General features: G+C 36.1%; 1 long non-coding RNA gene across 1 annotated transcript; it reads right to left on the reverse strand.

Annotated features, from left to right (window-relative positions):
* Positions 1–3,553: 3,553 nt before the first annotated feature.
* On the reverse strand, positions 3,554–5,450 carry LOC107805122 (uncharacterized). Its single transcript, XR_001652363.2, has 2 exons — positions 5,011–5,450; positions 3,554–3,848 (listed from the first exon to the last, which is right to left on the reverse strand). It is a non-coding gene; the product is annotated as an uncharacterized LOC107805122 (long non-coding RNA).
* Positions 5,451–13,676: the final 8,226 nt, after the last annotated feature.

The raw sequence follows: 13,676 nt of genomic DNA on the forward strand, positions 1-13,676 counted from the left end.
CTCCACGGCCTTACCCAAAATAATAATACGCTAATCGCTTTAGGCGCGCATTTTAATAAATCTTACCTTCTTAAACTCGGGTGCACATTTATGTGACCCAAATCCAAATCTCAATGGAGTCGAAATGTGGCTCTAATCACGGGTACATTGATTGTGACGTGGTCCGAGATGCATGTCCACGACGTTGCAAATTCCTTTAAAAAATAAGAATGAGATGAGTCTCGCCGAATAAAAATACAAAATTGCGGGGCCCTCAGTAAATATTTGCTTTAAAATTGCTTAGACTTGGGATGGACCGTTTAGCAAAATCCCACGGCCCTACCCAAAGTAGATGATACGCTAGTCGTTTTAGGCGCGTCTTTAATAATTTAATTTTCTTAAACTCGGGTGCACATTTATGTGACCCAAATCCAAATCTCAACGGAGTCAAAGTGTGTCGACGACCGCGGGTACATTGATTGTGACGCGGTTTGAGATACATTTTCACAACGTTGCAATTCCCTGTAAAAAAAAAATAATAATTAAGAAAGAGGTAAAAAGTTAAAATTTGCACATAAGTTCAATATGTATTAAATCAGATAATCAAGCCGAATATGACAGTTGAGCGACCGTGCTAGAACCACGGAACTCGGGAATGCCTAACACCTTCTCCCGAGTTAACAGAATTCCTTATCCGGATTTCTGGTACGCAGACTGTAATATGGAGTCATTCTTTTCCTCGATTCGGGATTAAAATTGGTGACTTGGGACACCCTAAAATCTCCCAAGTGGCGACTCTGAAATGAATAAACAAATCCCGTTTCGATTGTCCTTTAATTGGAAAAAACTCCTTGTACCCTCGCGGGGGCGAAAAAAGGAGGTGTGACAGGTTGCACACTTTCCTTTGTTTATTTTTCCTTTTGAAAAAAAAGGATTTGTTCAAAAATTAGTCACATGACTCACCTTATCTTTGCTTGAAAATTCTTCATGTCTCCAAGCAAAGAGGGACACCTGTGGGCATCTAATTTTTTACCATGTTTGAATTTATTCCCACTTTCTCGACTCACTACCTAATTTCTCCACTCACTACCCACTTCCCCCACTTTCTCCACTCACTACCCACTTCCCCCACTTTCTCCACTCACTACCCACTTTCCCCACTCATGTTCCCCACTCTCCCCAAAAATATTTCCTCCACTTACCCCTTCATCATTCTCTCTACATATAACACACACAAACACACAACAAAAAGAGGGGATCTGCACAAGAAAGTGAGGGGAAAACGCATAGGAATGAGCAGCTGAAAATTGGCTCTCTTTGATCGGCTTTGCTCCCTCGTAACAACAGCTCAAAAAAATCTAGGGGAGAACTAGTAAAATTCTTACTCTAAAATTACTCAACCTCAGCTGAAAAACAGCCACTTAAAACCAGCAAAACACCTGCGAAAATATGTCCAAAACCCCAGCCAAACCCAGCTACAGAATTGCTGAAAACCAGTCATAAATCTCCATCGGAACATCCCTCCACTTTAGCGAAAAAGAGATGTATTTTCATTCCAAAAATCAGCCATGAAATAGTCGTTGAGGTTCGTGGCGAAGGTACTGTCCGAGGTTCACGGCTCAAGGTTCAGTCCCTATTTTCGTTTTCCGGTCAGATTCGATTCACTGGAGATTGTTGTAACCAAGCTCACCTTTAATACAAAGGATTCAATTGTTGAGGTTCAGTTTTCTTCTATATCTTTATCTCTTATATTAAGTGAAATAAAATAGATAAATTTTTCCATGACTTTGATACTATTTTTCGTTGTATGCCTGTAGATATTAATATCATATTTTTTTTTGTTATTTTCCTTTATATTTGTTGTGCTTTTATTTTAATGGACTATTTCTGAAATTAATGTCTTATTGTGACTAGAATACTAAGCATGCTTTTGTTCAATTATTATCATGATTTAGCATGTTATAATTTAGACAATATTTTAATGTAAGTTGATAAATTAATTGATGAAAAGCTAGGTTTTGGTTAGATTTGAGCGAATTTAGTTTTTGTTGGTTTGGACTTTCAGTTGGTTTGTGGATTTTGGCTAATATGGTCATATGATATTCATTAAAGTGACCCTACATGAATTGGTCTGGTTTAAATAATTTCAAATTGCCAAGCCCAATACACAATAAACTAGTGAATAAATTTGGTCCGTCTTTCCTTAGTTAATTAGTTTCGCTTCTTTCATAAATAAATTTCATAACTTTGGAATATTCCTGAACACCGTAGTTTGCTTTAGGCACGCAACTAAATTATTACAACTACGGGTACGGTTCCCGTGGCGTGGTTGTGATACCTAATTTCAAATTAAGATTAAAAATAGGAGTACCTTTAGTTTGTCTTTTAAAATATATAAATCTTTTCTTAAAATAATTTGAGGTGTGTCATGCCCAAAACGAAACCTATAATACATGCCCCTCCCAAAATTAGATCAAGAGCTAATTCCTTTAGAAAATAATTTGAGGTGCGCCATACACAAATAAAAATCCTATAATCTATGGCTCTCACATAAATACAAAAATTAGTATGGAATATGCCTTGAACTTTCGTAGTTTGCTTTAGGCGCGTTAAAATAATTGTCATAGCTACGGGTACGATTTCCTTGACGTAGTCGTAATTTTTAATTACCAAATCCGGGGGTGCATTTCATGTGACCCGATTCTAATTTCAAACAAGGTTAAATAGAACGTGTCATGAATCACGGGTGCATTTCATGTAACGTGGCTTGCGATGTGTTTTAAATAATCTTGAAATAATTTCTTTAAATATTAAAAGAGGTTAAAAGAGTTAAAAATGCACCATAGGTTAAAATATGTAATTAAGCAGATAAATAGGCCAATTTTAATAGTTTAAGCGACCGTGCTGGAACCACGAAATCCGGGAATGCCTAACATCTTCTCCCGGGTTAACAGAATTTCTTACTTAGAATTTCTGGTTCGCAAACTTTAAAAATAAAAGTCGAATTTCCTCGATTTGGGATTTTTAAAATAAACCGGTGACTTGGGACACCAAATGAACTATCACAAGTGGCGACTCTGACAAATAAGTAATCTCATTTCGAATTATGTCACTTAAAGTGGAAAAACTCCCCATATACTCTCGGGTGTGTAAAAAGGAGGTGTGACAATATGTAATCGGGTAACTCTGCCCACCAATACTTAGAGAAATGTGAAAGTAACACCAAGTGCTTTATGTTTTGCCTAAGTTGAAATTTGAACTTGAGAGCTCATAGTTCATCTCCCACTTCAACGACCACTTTGCCACACCGTTGGTGCAAGGCATCTCTAATTATCTCAAAAAAAAAAAAAAAAAGGTTATCGAATAGATCTAAGTCGGGATGGATTCTTTAGATTGACTTTTGGGTTTGGGTGGGGGGGGGGGGTGTCCACAATCTGGCCTTTTCCCCCATAAAATTGACAAACTGTTTGGTTCAGTTGGCTAACTTAAGTTGATATGAGCAAACACTGCTGACTACACAGGAATATCATATGAAAAGCAAAGAAATCTAATGTCAATTTTGTAATGGAGTGCATTGAACATATATGGTGACCTCCTCTTTATTCAAGTTTTGGCACAAAACAAGAGAATACTTTGGTTAAACAGTCTGATATTATCAAATAGCCACAACCAAATGTTTGAATGAATAAGCTAATTACATACTGAACAAATGAAAAAATGTGTAATTACATACTGAAGAATTTCAACTTATCAAGTTGGGAGACAAATCTAGTATATTTCCTCAGTTGAAGAGGGTATTTCATGTACTTTTCTTGAACATCAACTTCATCCAAATAGGTGTCAATAAGAGAGAGTAAGTTATTCATAATCTGCATGCAGTTGACGTCAGATATAAGTGAGACACGTGTTATAAAATAAATTAAATAAAAATTTAAATTTTGAGATAAGTTTGACAGTTTTGTCAAAATCGATACACTTAAAGATCAATTTGATACATTTCTCACAATCGGTATTGAGAATTCATCACAATAGAACTATGTCACATATAAACTTAATATTTAAATTAATAGTACCGAGGTTCAGGAGTAAGATTCATATTCTAAGGGTCACATTGTTACAATTTTTAAAGAATAACGTTTGAATAATATCACTTAGCATTTATTCAAAATCTCTACAGGATGAGTATAAGTTATTCTTATTCATGACTCGGACTTTTAGCAAAAGTTTGAATGAAGAAGCTAATTACGTACTATTCAGTTGATTTTGTGACTGATCAAATGAGAAAAATGTCTAGAAAGTTATGCCCCAAAATTAACATAACTTGAAAGAACAAGAAGAACGGATTTTGCCCACAATTTCAAGTTGATGTTTCTTGAAAAAACTCAAAGGAGATTTGCAACAATTTCAAGTTGATGAAATTTAGAGACAAACTTTGGATTGAAGAGGGTATTTCATCTACTTCTTGAATATCAATCTCATCCAAATAGGTCTCAATAAGAGAGAATAAGTTGTTCGAAATCTTCTGTCGTCAACGTCAGATATAAGTAAGACACGTATTGTAAAAGCGCATAAGAATCTAGAATTTTAGATAATTTTGTCAAAATAGATACTCAAAATGCAAATCATTGAAGATTAACTTGATACTTTAATTTTTCACAATAGATATTGAGAATTCATCACATATGGAACTATGGTTTTTTCACATATAAATTTAAAAAATTAGTAAACCCCTAAGTTTCTATATAGTTCCGACATATTCAGGAGTAAGTTTCACGATCACACCGTTATATTTTCTATTTAGCTGAATCAAATTAACAGTTCCTCTGTTTCTGAATCAATTTTCCTGTAAGATTGCCAAGCAAAAAATGATTTCAAAATGTGAAGGGGAAAAAAATAAGAGAAAGAAGCGTTGTCTATTTTTTCGTTAATTTCCCAATAACAATTTTACAGGACTATAATTTCATGAACAAAATAGACATTCGAATAGGAAATTAGAACAGAGGAAAACAAAAACAGAAAAAGTAAAAGAACCTGAATAAGCTCCGGGAGCGGCAAACGGTGGCTCGCCGGCCGGTGCCGATAATGGCCGGTGGTAACCATAGGAAATTGGTAATGAATCTCCATTTTCTCAAGCTCTATATGAATAAGCTTACTAGCTAGTATCATATTCTTCAAACGAAAGTTCATGTATTTTTCTCCTCACTAATATTACAAGTGTTTGTTACTGGGCAGTCTTTTTGCAGCCATTAATGAATAATGAAGCAAGAAAGATGGAAAAGAGTAGTGCTGTGCTGTTTCACACAAGATTGGAAAGAGATTTTTCTATGGTATTTTCCACAGGATATATGTGTGAAGATTCAAGATAGAGGATGAGAAGATGAAGGTTTTGTGTTTTCTAGATGAATTAATTAATGGAAAAAACAATAAATTTTAGGAGAGTGAGAGTAGTACAAACAACACGTGCTGAAAATAAGGACAAAAAATGAGGGAGTAGTTACAAAAAGAGTAGGATTGACTGATTCAACTGATTTAAGTCGTGGTGGAATGCACTGGCCAGACATTTATGCGGGGAAGTGCACGGTTGACCACTAATAACATATGTATTTATTTTTAAGTCACCATTTAAAATGTCTTTAGTCTTTAGTCGCTGCTTTAATAAACTTTAATTGCTCGGACGAAAATACCTTTCTGCTCATGTCCTTAACTTCAGTACTTCAGGACTACATGTCCTTAACTTTTGAACTTGGAACTCTAAGTTCAGGACTTCAGGACTACATGTCCTTAACTTTTGAACTTGTAACTCTAAGTTCATGACTACATGTCCTTAACTTTTGAACTTGGAACTCTAAGTTCAATACTTCAAGGCTACATGTCCTTAACTTTTGAACTTTGAACTCAAACTTCAAGACCAAGCGTCCTTAACTTTTGAACTTGTAACTGTAAGTTAAGGACTGCTTGTCCTTAACTTTTGAACATGTAACTATAAGTTAAGGACTGTCTGTCCTTAACTTTTGAACTTGGAAATCAAAGTTAAGGACCTATTGTCCTTAACTTTTGAACTTGTAACTGTAAGTTAAGGACTGTCTGTCCTTAACTTTAGAACTTGTAACTGTAAGTTAAGGACTGTCTATCCTTAACTTTTGAACTTGTGTCCTTAACTAATGAACTTAACTTTAGGACTTCAAGACTACATTTCCTTAACTTTTGAACTTGAAACTCTAAGTTCAGGACCATGTCCTTAACTTTTGAATTTAACTTTAGGACTTCAGGACTACATGTCCTTAACTTTTGGGAAGGAATTGCATTTCCTGTTTACTCATCACTCTTTTTCTTATTTTCACAATGTCATATCTTAATCTTTTTTTAAAATCTGGAACCTCTTCCCATTCTCCTTTTGCTTTTGTAATCATTCCCTTATGTTCTTCATGCTTGTTTAGCTTATCAACAAGAACTATAACCAAAGACATTTAACATTCAGTAGCATTAATAGAAGTTCATACCATTTGGTGCTCTCGTTGACCTTCCTTACCAATGAGTGAAGGTGAGGTTCCGAATACACGATTGCGCAACTTAGATGCGGAAATGAAACAGTATAAATACACTGTATTTCCATTTGGGAAAAGAGATAGAAGAGAGGGTAACACGGTCTTTTCATATTAGTTTTAATAGACTAGTGGCTACTATTGCTAAGCATTAAAAATGCTGGATAAAAAGTAAATACTAGCTTAAACAGTGGTTACCCCACGCCATTTCTACCATTTATGTTGAATGTTGATAGATCAAATGGGCTTAATTCTCATATCAGCCCAAAGTACCTCCTTTTATGGGTCGAAATGGATTATAAAAAAAATTGCACGGGGCGCCCTAATAATTTAACCTATACCCATTTTTTAAAACTTTTAACTTGTACCCACTTTTTAAACAACTTCAACCCCCCCTTTTCCTCCTCATTCTCTTCCTCAAAGTTATATCTGCCTCTTCTTTCTCAAACTTCTCCTTCTCCCTTTTTCTGCAAGAAATCTGTTACGGCTATGTATATAACCTGTGAATGCAAGTTCCTTGGTGGTTGTCTGAGATTGTACAGTGTGGTGGAGCTACTGAATCTTTTGAATATGTCATCTTAGGGATCATTACTGTTCTTGGTAGTCTGAGTCTTTGTTGCTTTCATTTCAAAGTGGAATGCTTTTTCTGTGTTATTTCTCTTTTACTGCGTTACACGTCATTACCCTTAATCGTTGTCATTCTCTTATTTTAAAGCTGTAACTGAACCTATAAGCCAAACTTCGTCTCCAACATATCATAAAGATAAATCCTCATAAGGATTTCCTAATTGTTTTTAATTTTCGAATATCGGTTGCTTAGCAATAAAAATGGCTGAGCAAAGCTGAGTGTGAGTTAGACAAAATGAGGTTGCTGCATTTAAAGCGGACGATAACATAAAAAGCTTATTTTTCCAGAAAAAACTTCAGCTCTAGAGCTGAAGTTCGACAGTTACAAAACAAAAACTTCAGCTCTAAAGCTGAAGTTCGATAGTTAAAATACAAAAATTTCAGCTCTAGACCTGAAACTTGCAAACAAAAACTTCAGCTCTAGAGCTGAACTTCAGTCCCGACTACTAGAATGCTGAAGTTTTGTGCGATTGCCTTTGCTACTTCAGCCCCGTATACTGAAGTTATGCGAAAAAGCAGGTACGCTTGCAATTTTTTTTGCAAAGCGGGCACAAGTTAAAACGTGAGATAAAAAGCGTGTATAGATGCAAATGCCCCAAATGAATTGGCCGTCAAGTGAGAATTGTTCAGTTGGTAAAATACCTTCATTCACATCTTTAGATCCGGAGTTTGAGTCACGCTAGAGAAGAAGTTTGAAAACACTATAAATCTTACTAAATTAGAAGAGATTTTTTTTTTTAAAAAAAAATGGCTTGGTCCGGCATTAAATTCACCCGACGGCCAGTTTTGACCATGCTATTTATTTTATTTCAAAATATTTAACTGATAGTGAGTATCGGCAAACTTCAGACACAACATCTCCGCTTCTTCTTAGTGACATTAGCTTGAATATGTAGTTGATTTCCGATGACTTGTTTAATGAATTTTGTGCTTATTCGTGCCCCCGTGGTCGACCCCTGATTTCTTGAACTCTTTTAATTTTTGGACGTTTTCATGTAATTAAAGTAAAAAATTCAAAAAGTTACTCAAAGAGAGGCTTTGGGTAAAAGAAGATAACGCCATTAGTCAAGGTAGGCCGTAGGCTACTAGATGTCTAGATCCTATGAGGACAGTAAAATACATGTGCAGTAATGCTTAGGTGAAATCCCAAGTCATGGAATGGATAGATCATACATATTAAACTTGATGCATGGATGCCTAAAGTTCATTCATAAATACTCGAAGTTCAGCCATTTACGTCTCAAGTTTCATGCATAAATATCTGAAATTTAGTCGTATATATTTGAAGTTCTGTCACGGCCCGGAATTCTAATCTTTGGTACCGTGATGGCGCCTAACATATCACTCGTTAGGCAAGCTAACGTTAGAGTAATTCTGAAGCCAATTTTTAAACAATTCAAATAAATAAACCAATTAAACTGAAATAAAACTAAAATGAAGTACGAAGTGGCATAATAACCAACATATCTAAGTACACGGGTCTGGAGTCACAAGTGCACGAGCTTCTAGAAGTTCTACAAATAGAATCTGAAATAAATACAACTGTTTCGAATGAAATGAACAGTAAATGAGGAAAGAAGAAGGGGACTTCAAGGTCTAAGGACGCCAGCAGATCTACCTTGAGTCTCCAAAGGTGATAATCCGAGCTGATGCACCTCACGTACAGCTGGGACCAGTACCAAAATCTACACAAGAAGTACAGAGTGTAGTATGAGTACAACCGAGCTAATGTACTCCGTAAGTGTCGAGCCTAACCTCGACAAGTTAGTGACGAGGCTATGATAGAACACTCATGTAATTAAACATGTACAAACGTAGATATATGTGCAATATAACAACAAATAGAGATTTAATACGTACGATTGGGAGGGGATATGCAAAAGGGGGACAAGATACGATAACTACAACATGAATGACAACATAAGACAACCAAATAAATCATCAACCAATTAACACGGATAAACATAATGAATAAAGAAGGTACGACATCATCCATCGTGCTTTTACTCTCACCTCACCATGAAACGATAAATACGGCACGGTATCACCCTTCGTGCTTTTACCCTCAACTTCATCATGAAACGATAAATACGGCACGACATCACCCTTCGTGCTTTAACTCTCTTCCTCACTATGTATTAATCAATAAATGAAACAATAATCGACACGGCATCACCCTTCGTGCTTTATCACTCTCCCTTATAATGTAATAATGAATACATAATATTTGGGGAGAGAGAATAAGCAAGAATAAACCTTACGTCAACAACGGTTCTAAGATGCTAAACCTCAACTTCTAAATATACTCAACCATCACATTTAATTCATAAATGCGGAAAGAACGATCAAATAAGAAATAAACTAATCTAAGCATGGATATCATAAGTAAAGAAGGCAATAAATTTCAAGAAAGCAAGTCACACCGCATGCTTTAACCCGACAAAAATGTATAAGTACTCTTCACCTCACATATATGTTGTACCCACACATTCAAACACGTAGCAAATAGGCAAATAAATTATAATCCCTCAAGTCAAGTTTAACCACGACACTTACCTCGCTCCACCATCGACTCAAATTTCAACCACGGCCTTGCCTTTCAAACAAGTCTCCGAACCAACAAAATCTAGCAAATTATTAACTAAACGATTCAAAATAATCCTTAGGAACTACCCACGAATGAACGAGGTTCAATTTAGATCATTATTAAAAACGTTGACAAAAGTCAACCCCGGGTCCGCTTGGTCAAAACCCGAAATTCAGACAAAAACCCGATTACCCATTCACCCCGAGCCCGGTTATGTAATTTATTTTGAAATCTAACCTCAATTCGAGATCTAAATTTCAAATTTACAAAGATCCCTAATTCTACGCAAATCCTCAATTTCTACTATGAAACTCTTAGATTTAATGATAAAAACTCAGGAAATGTAATGGGTAACTGAAAGAAAGTAGATTAAGGTCACTTACTAAAGAAATTAGGAAGAAAGGTTCTCGGGAAAATCGCCTCTAAGGTGTTTAGGGTTGAGAAAATGAGCTAAAATTCCGTCCATCTCAGCTTTTACCCAGCTGCATATGTAGCAATTGCGATATTTTGTTTGTAATTGCGAACATCGAATTGCGAGAAAGAGGTAGCAAAATCAAACTCCTCTGAGAAACCCAGTCATCGTAAATGCGATGTTTTGGTCGCAAATGCAAACCCCAAGTCCTCGCAAATGCGAGACCTGCAATAGAATATCAGTAATAAATGAGGCATCGGCTATTCTACCAAGTCCAAATTCACTATGTGGCCTATCTGAAACTCACCCGAGCCCTAGGGGCTCTAAACCAAATATGCACACAACTCCAAAAATATCGTACGAACTCGCTCGCGCGATCAGAATACCGAAATAACACCTAGAACTACGAATCAGATACAAAAAGAAATAAATTTTTCAAAAAAACTCAAGAACTTCCATTTTAACAACCGGACGTCCGAATCACGTCAAATCAACTCTGTTTTACATCAAATTTTGCAGAGAAGTCTTAAACACAGTAATGAATATATACCAAGCTCTTGAACCAAAACCCGGATCCGGTAGTAATAAAGTAAAACTTCGATCAAATTTATAAATTCTTTAAACCTTTAAACTTTAAATTTTCAACAAATTGCGATAGACTCGAGCTAGGGACCTTCGAATTCGATTCAGAACATATGCTCAAGTCCCAAATAACGATACGGATCCACCGGGACTATCAAAATATGAATCTAGGTCCGTTTGCTCAATACATTAATCGGAGTCAACTCAAATGAATTTTAAGGCACAAATTCACATTTTAACCAATTTTTCACATAAAAACCTTCCAGAAAAAGACACGGACTACTCACGCAAATTGAGGAAGGTTAAAAAGAGCTATTTGAGGTTTCTAACAAAGAACTAAGGGTTAAAGCTCTAGATGACCTATTGAGTCATCACATTCTCCACCTCTAAAACAAACGTTCGTCCTTGAACGGATATTGAAAAGTACCTGGACTAGTGAAGAGGTGTGGAGATCTACTCTGCATATTCGACTGGACTCCCAAGTGGCTGCGTCGATCGGCTAACCTCTCCACTGCACTCGAACTAAAGGATAACTCTTTGACCTCAATTGTCGGACCTGCCGGGCGAGAATAACCATCGGTTCCTCCTTATAAGTCAAATCCTTGTCCAACTGGACTGAGATAAAATCTAACACATGTGACGGATCATTGTGATACTTCCGAAGCATAGACACATGGAACACCAGATGGATTGCCGATAAACCAGGTGTCAATGCGAGCCTGTAGGCTACCTCACCCACTCTCTCAAGAATCTCAAAGAGTCCGATATACCTAGGGCTCAACTTGCCCTTCTTTCCGAACTTCATCACACCCTTCATGGGTGAAACCTGGAGCAATATCCTTTCTCCAACCATGAATGCAACACCACAAACTCTACGGTTGGCATAAATCGTCTGCCTAGACTAATTTGTGCGAAGTCGATCCTGAATAATATTGACCTTATCCAAGGCATCTTGTACCAAAACTGTACTCAACAACCGAGCCTCCCCCAGCTCGAACTATCCGACTGGCAAATGACACCGTCTCCCATATAATGCCTCATATGGAGCCATCTAAATGCTCGACTAGTAGCTGCTATGTTAGGCAAACTCCGCAAGCAGAAAGAACTTATCCCAAGAACCCCCGAAATCCATAACACAAGTGCGAAACATGTCCTCCAATATCTGAATAGCGCGCTCGGACTATCCGTCCGCCTGAGGATGAAATGTTGTGCTCAACTCAACATGTGTGCCCAACTCATATTGTACTTCCCTCCAGAAGTGTGAGGTGAACTATGTACCTCGATCATAAATGATAGACACAGGCACACCGTGAAGATGGACGATCTCACAGATGCAGATCTCAGCCAACCGCTCTGTAGAATAGGCAACTACCACAAGAATGAAATGTGCTGACTTGATCAGCCTGTCCACAATGACCCTTACCGCATCGAACTTCCTTTTAGTACGTGGGAGTCCAACAACAAAATCCATAGTGATATTCTCCCGCTTCAACTAAGGAATCTCTAACTTCTGAAGTAAACAACTCGGTCTCTAATGCTCGTACTTTACTTCCTAACAATTTAGACACTGAACTACATATGCAACTATATCTTTCTTCATTCTTCTCCACCAATAATGCTGCCGCAAGTCCTGATACATCTTGGCAGCGCCCGAATGGATATAATACCGGGAACTGTGGGTCTTCTCAAGAATCAACTCACGAAGCCTATCAACATTAGGCACGCAAACAGAGGCAGATCTAGGATTTGAAGGTGGCGGGTGCCATAATTTCTTTTAATGTATACCTTGTAATGACTAATATGACATTTTTTAGGAATGTTTCTTCGGGTCAACTTAATAGGTATTTTTTATTTGCAAATAAAAAAATTACATCTCAGATATTAAAATAGACATAATTAGCATTTTGAATAAGGAATCATACATTTATTATACCAACACAAGTAAAATCAACATTTTCACTAGAAAATTACATTTTTTTTATTTTTGTAAATTTAATTTTTTTTTACACAAGTAAGATAACATTTTCAATAAGGGAATACATCAAGCAGAATAAGAAATTTTTAAAAATATCTTCAATAGATAAATCATACTCCACAAGTATAGAATTAAATAAACTACAAGTTCTCAAAAATTAAAATCAAAAATCTAATCTTCTTTAAGCAATGGTTACAAAATGTTTGTCATAATTTAATAGTAAAGAGATTTAAATTGTATTTAATAACCATAGAATAACACAAATTTTTATGATATAATAAAAAAAAAGATGAAAAAAAATGATCTCAATCGAAAATTACCAGTAAGACCCAAACTTTTCGGATATGAAAGAAGAAAAATCATAAATTTGAGATTAACGAGAATGAAAACTCATAAATTTGAGATTAACAGGAATGCTTATTTTATAAAATTTTATAATTTTGGAGTTTCGCTTTTGAGTGTTCTTCTTAGAGACCGCATATAAATAATAATAAAATAAAGAAAAGAAAAATATAAAAATAATGAAATGATAAATAGAAAATTGAGAGGTAGCCGAAATGAAAAATGATTGGAACAAAAAAATAAATAAAAAGCACATGAAAAAGGAAAGTCGGACAAGGTTCAAGATAATTCCCAACTTAATTTTACACACGAGAATATCTTTCAAAAAGATTTGTCTAATTTACGGCTGCGGGTAGTAAGATATGATATTTAACCTAATTTAGAAAATTTCAACGTAGGTATATAAAATTTTATCATCTTGCGGGTGCCATGCCACCCCATTGTAAAGGGGTGGATCTGCCCCTGCACGCAAATACGACTCTGCATCCTTAAAACCCCATCATCTCTAATAGTAACCTACTTGGAACCACCGTGTCGCACTGTGTCATTAAGGACAAGCAAATGAGGGTCATCATACTGACCGTCTTTGATGCGCTCATACAAGGAAGACTAAGCAACTATGCAAGCTAG

Source organism: Nicotiana tabacum, chromosome 5 (genome assembly GCF_000715075.1).
Source record: "Nicotiana tabacum cultivar K326 chromosome 5, ASM71507v2, whole genome shotgun sequence".
NCBI lineage: Eukaryota > Viridiplantae > Streptophyta > Magnoliopsida > Solanales > Solanaceae > Nicotiana > Nicotiana tabacum.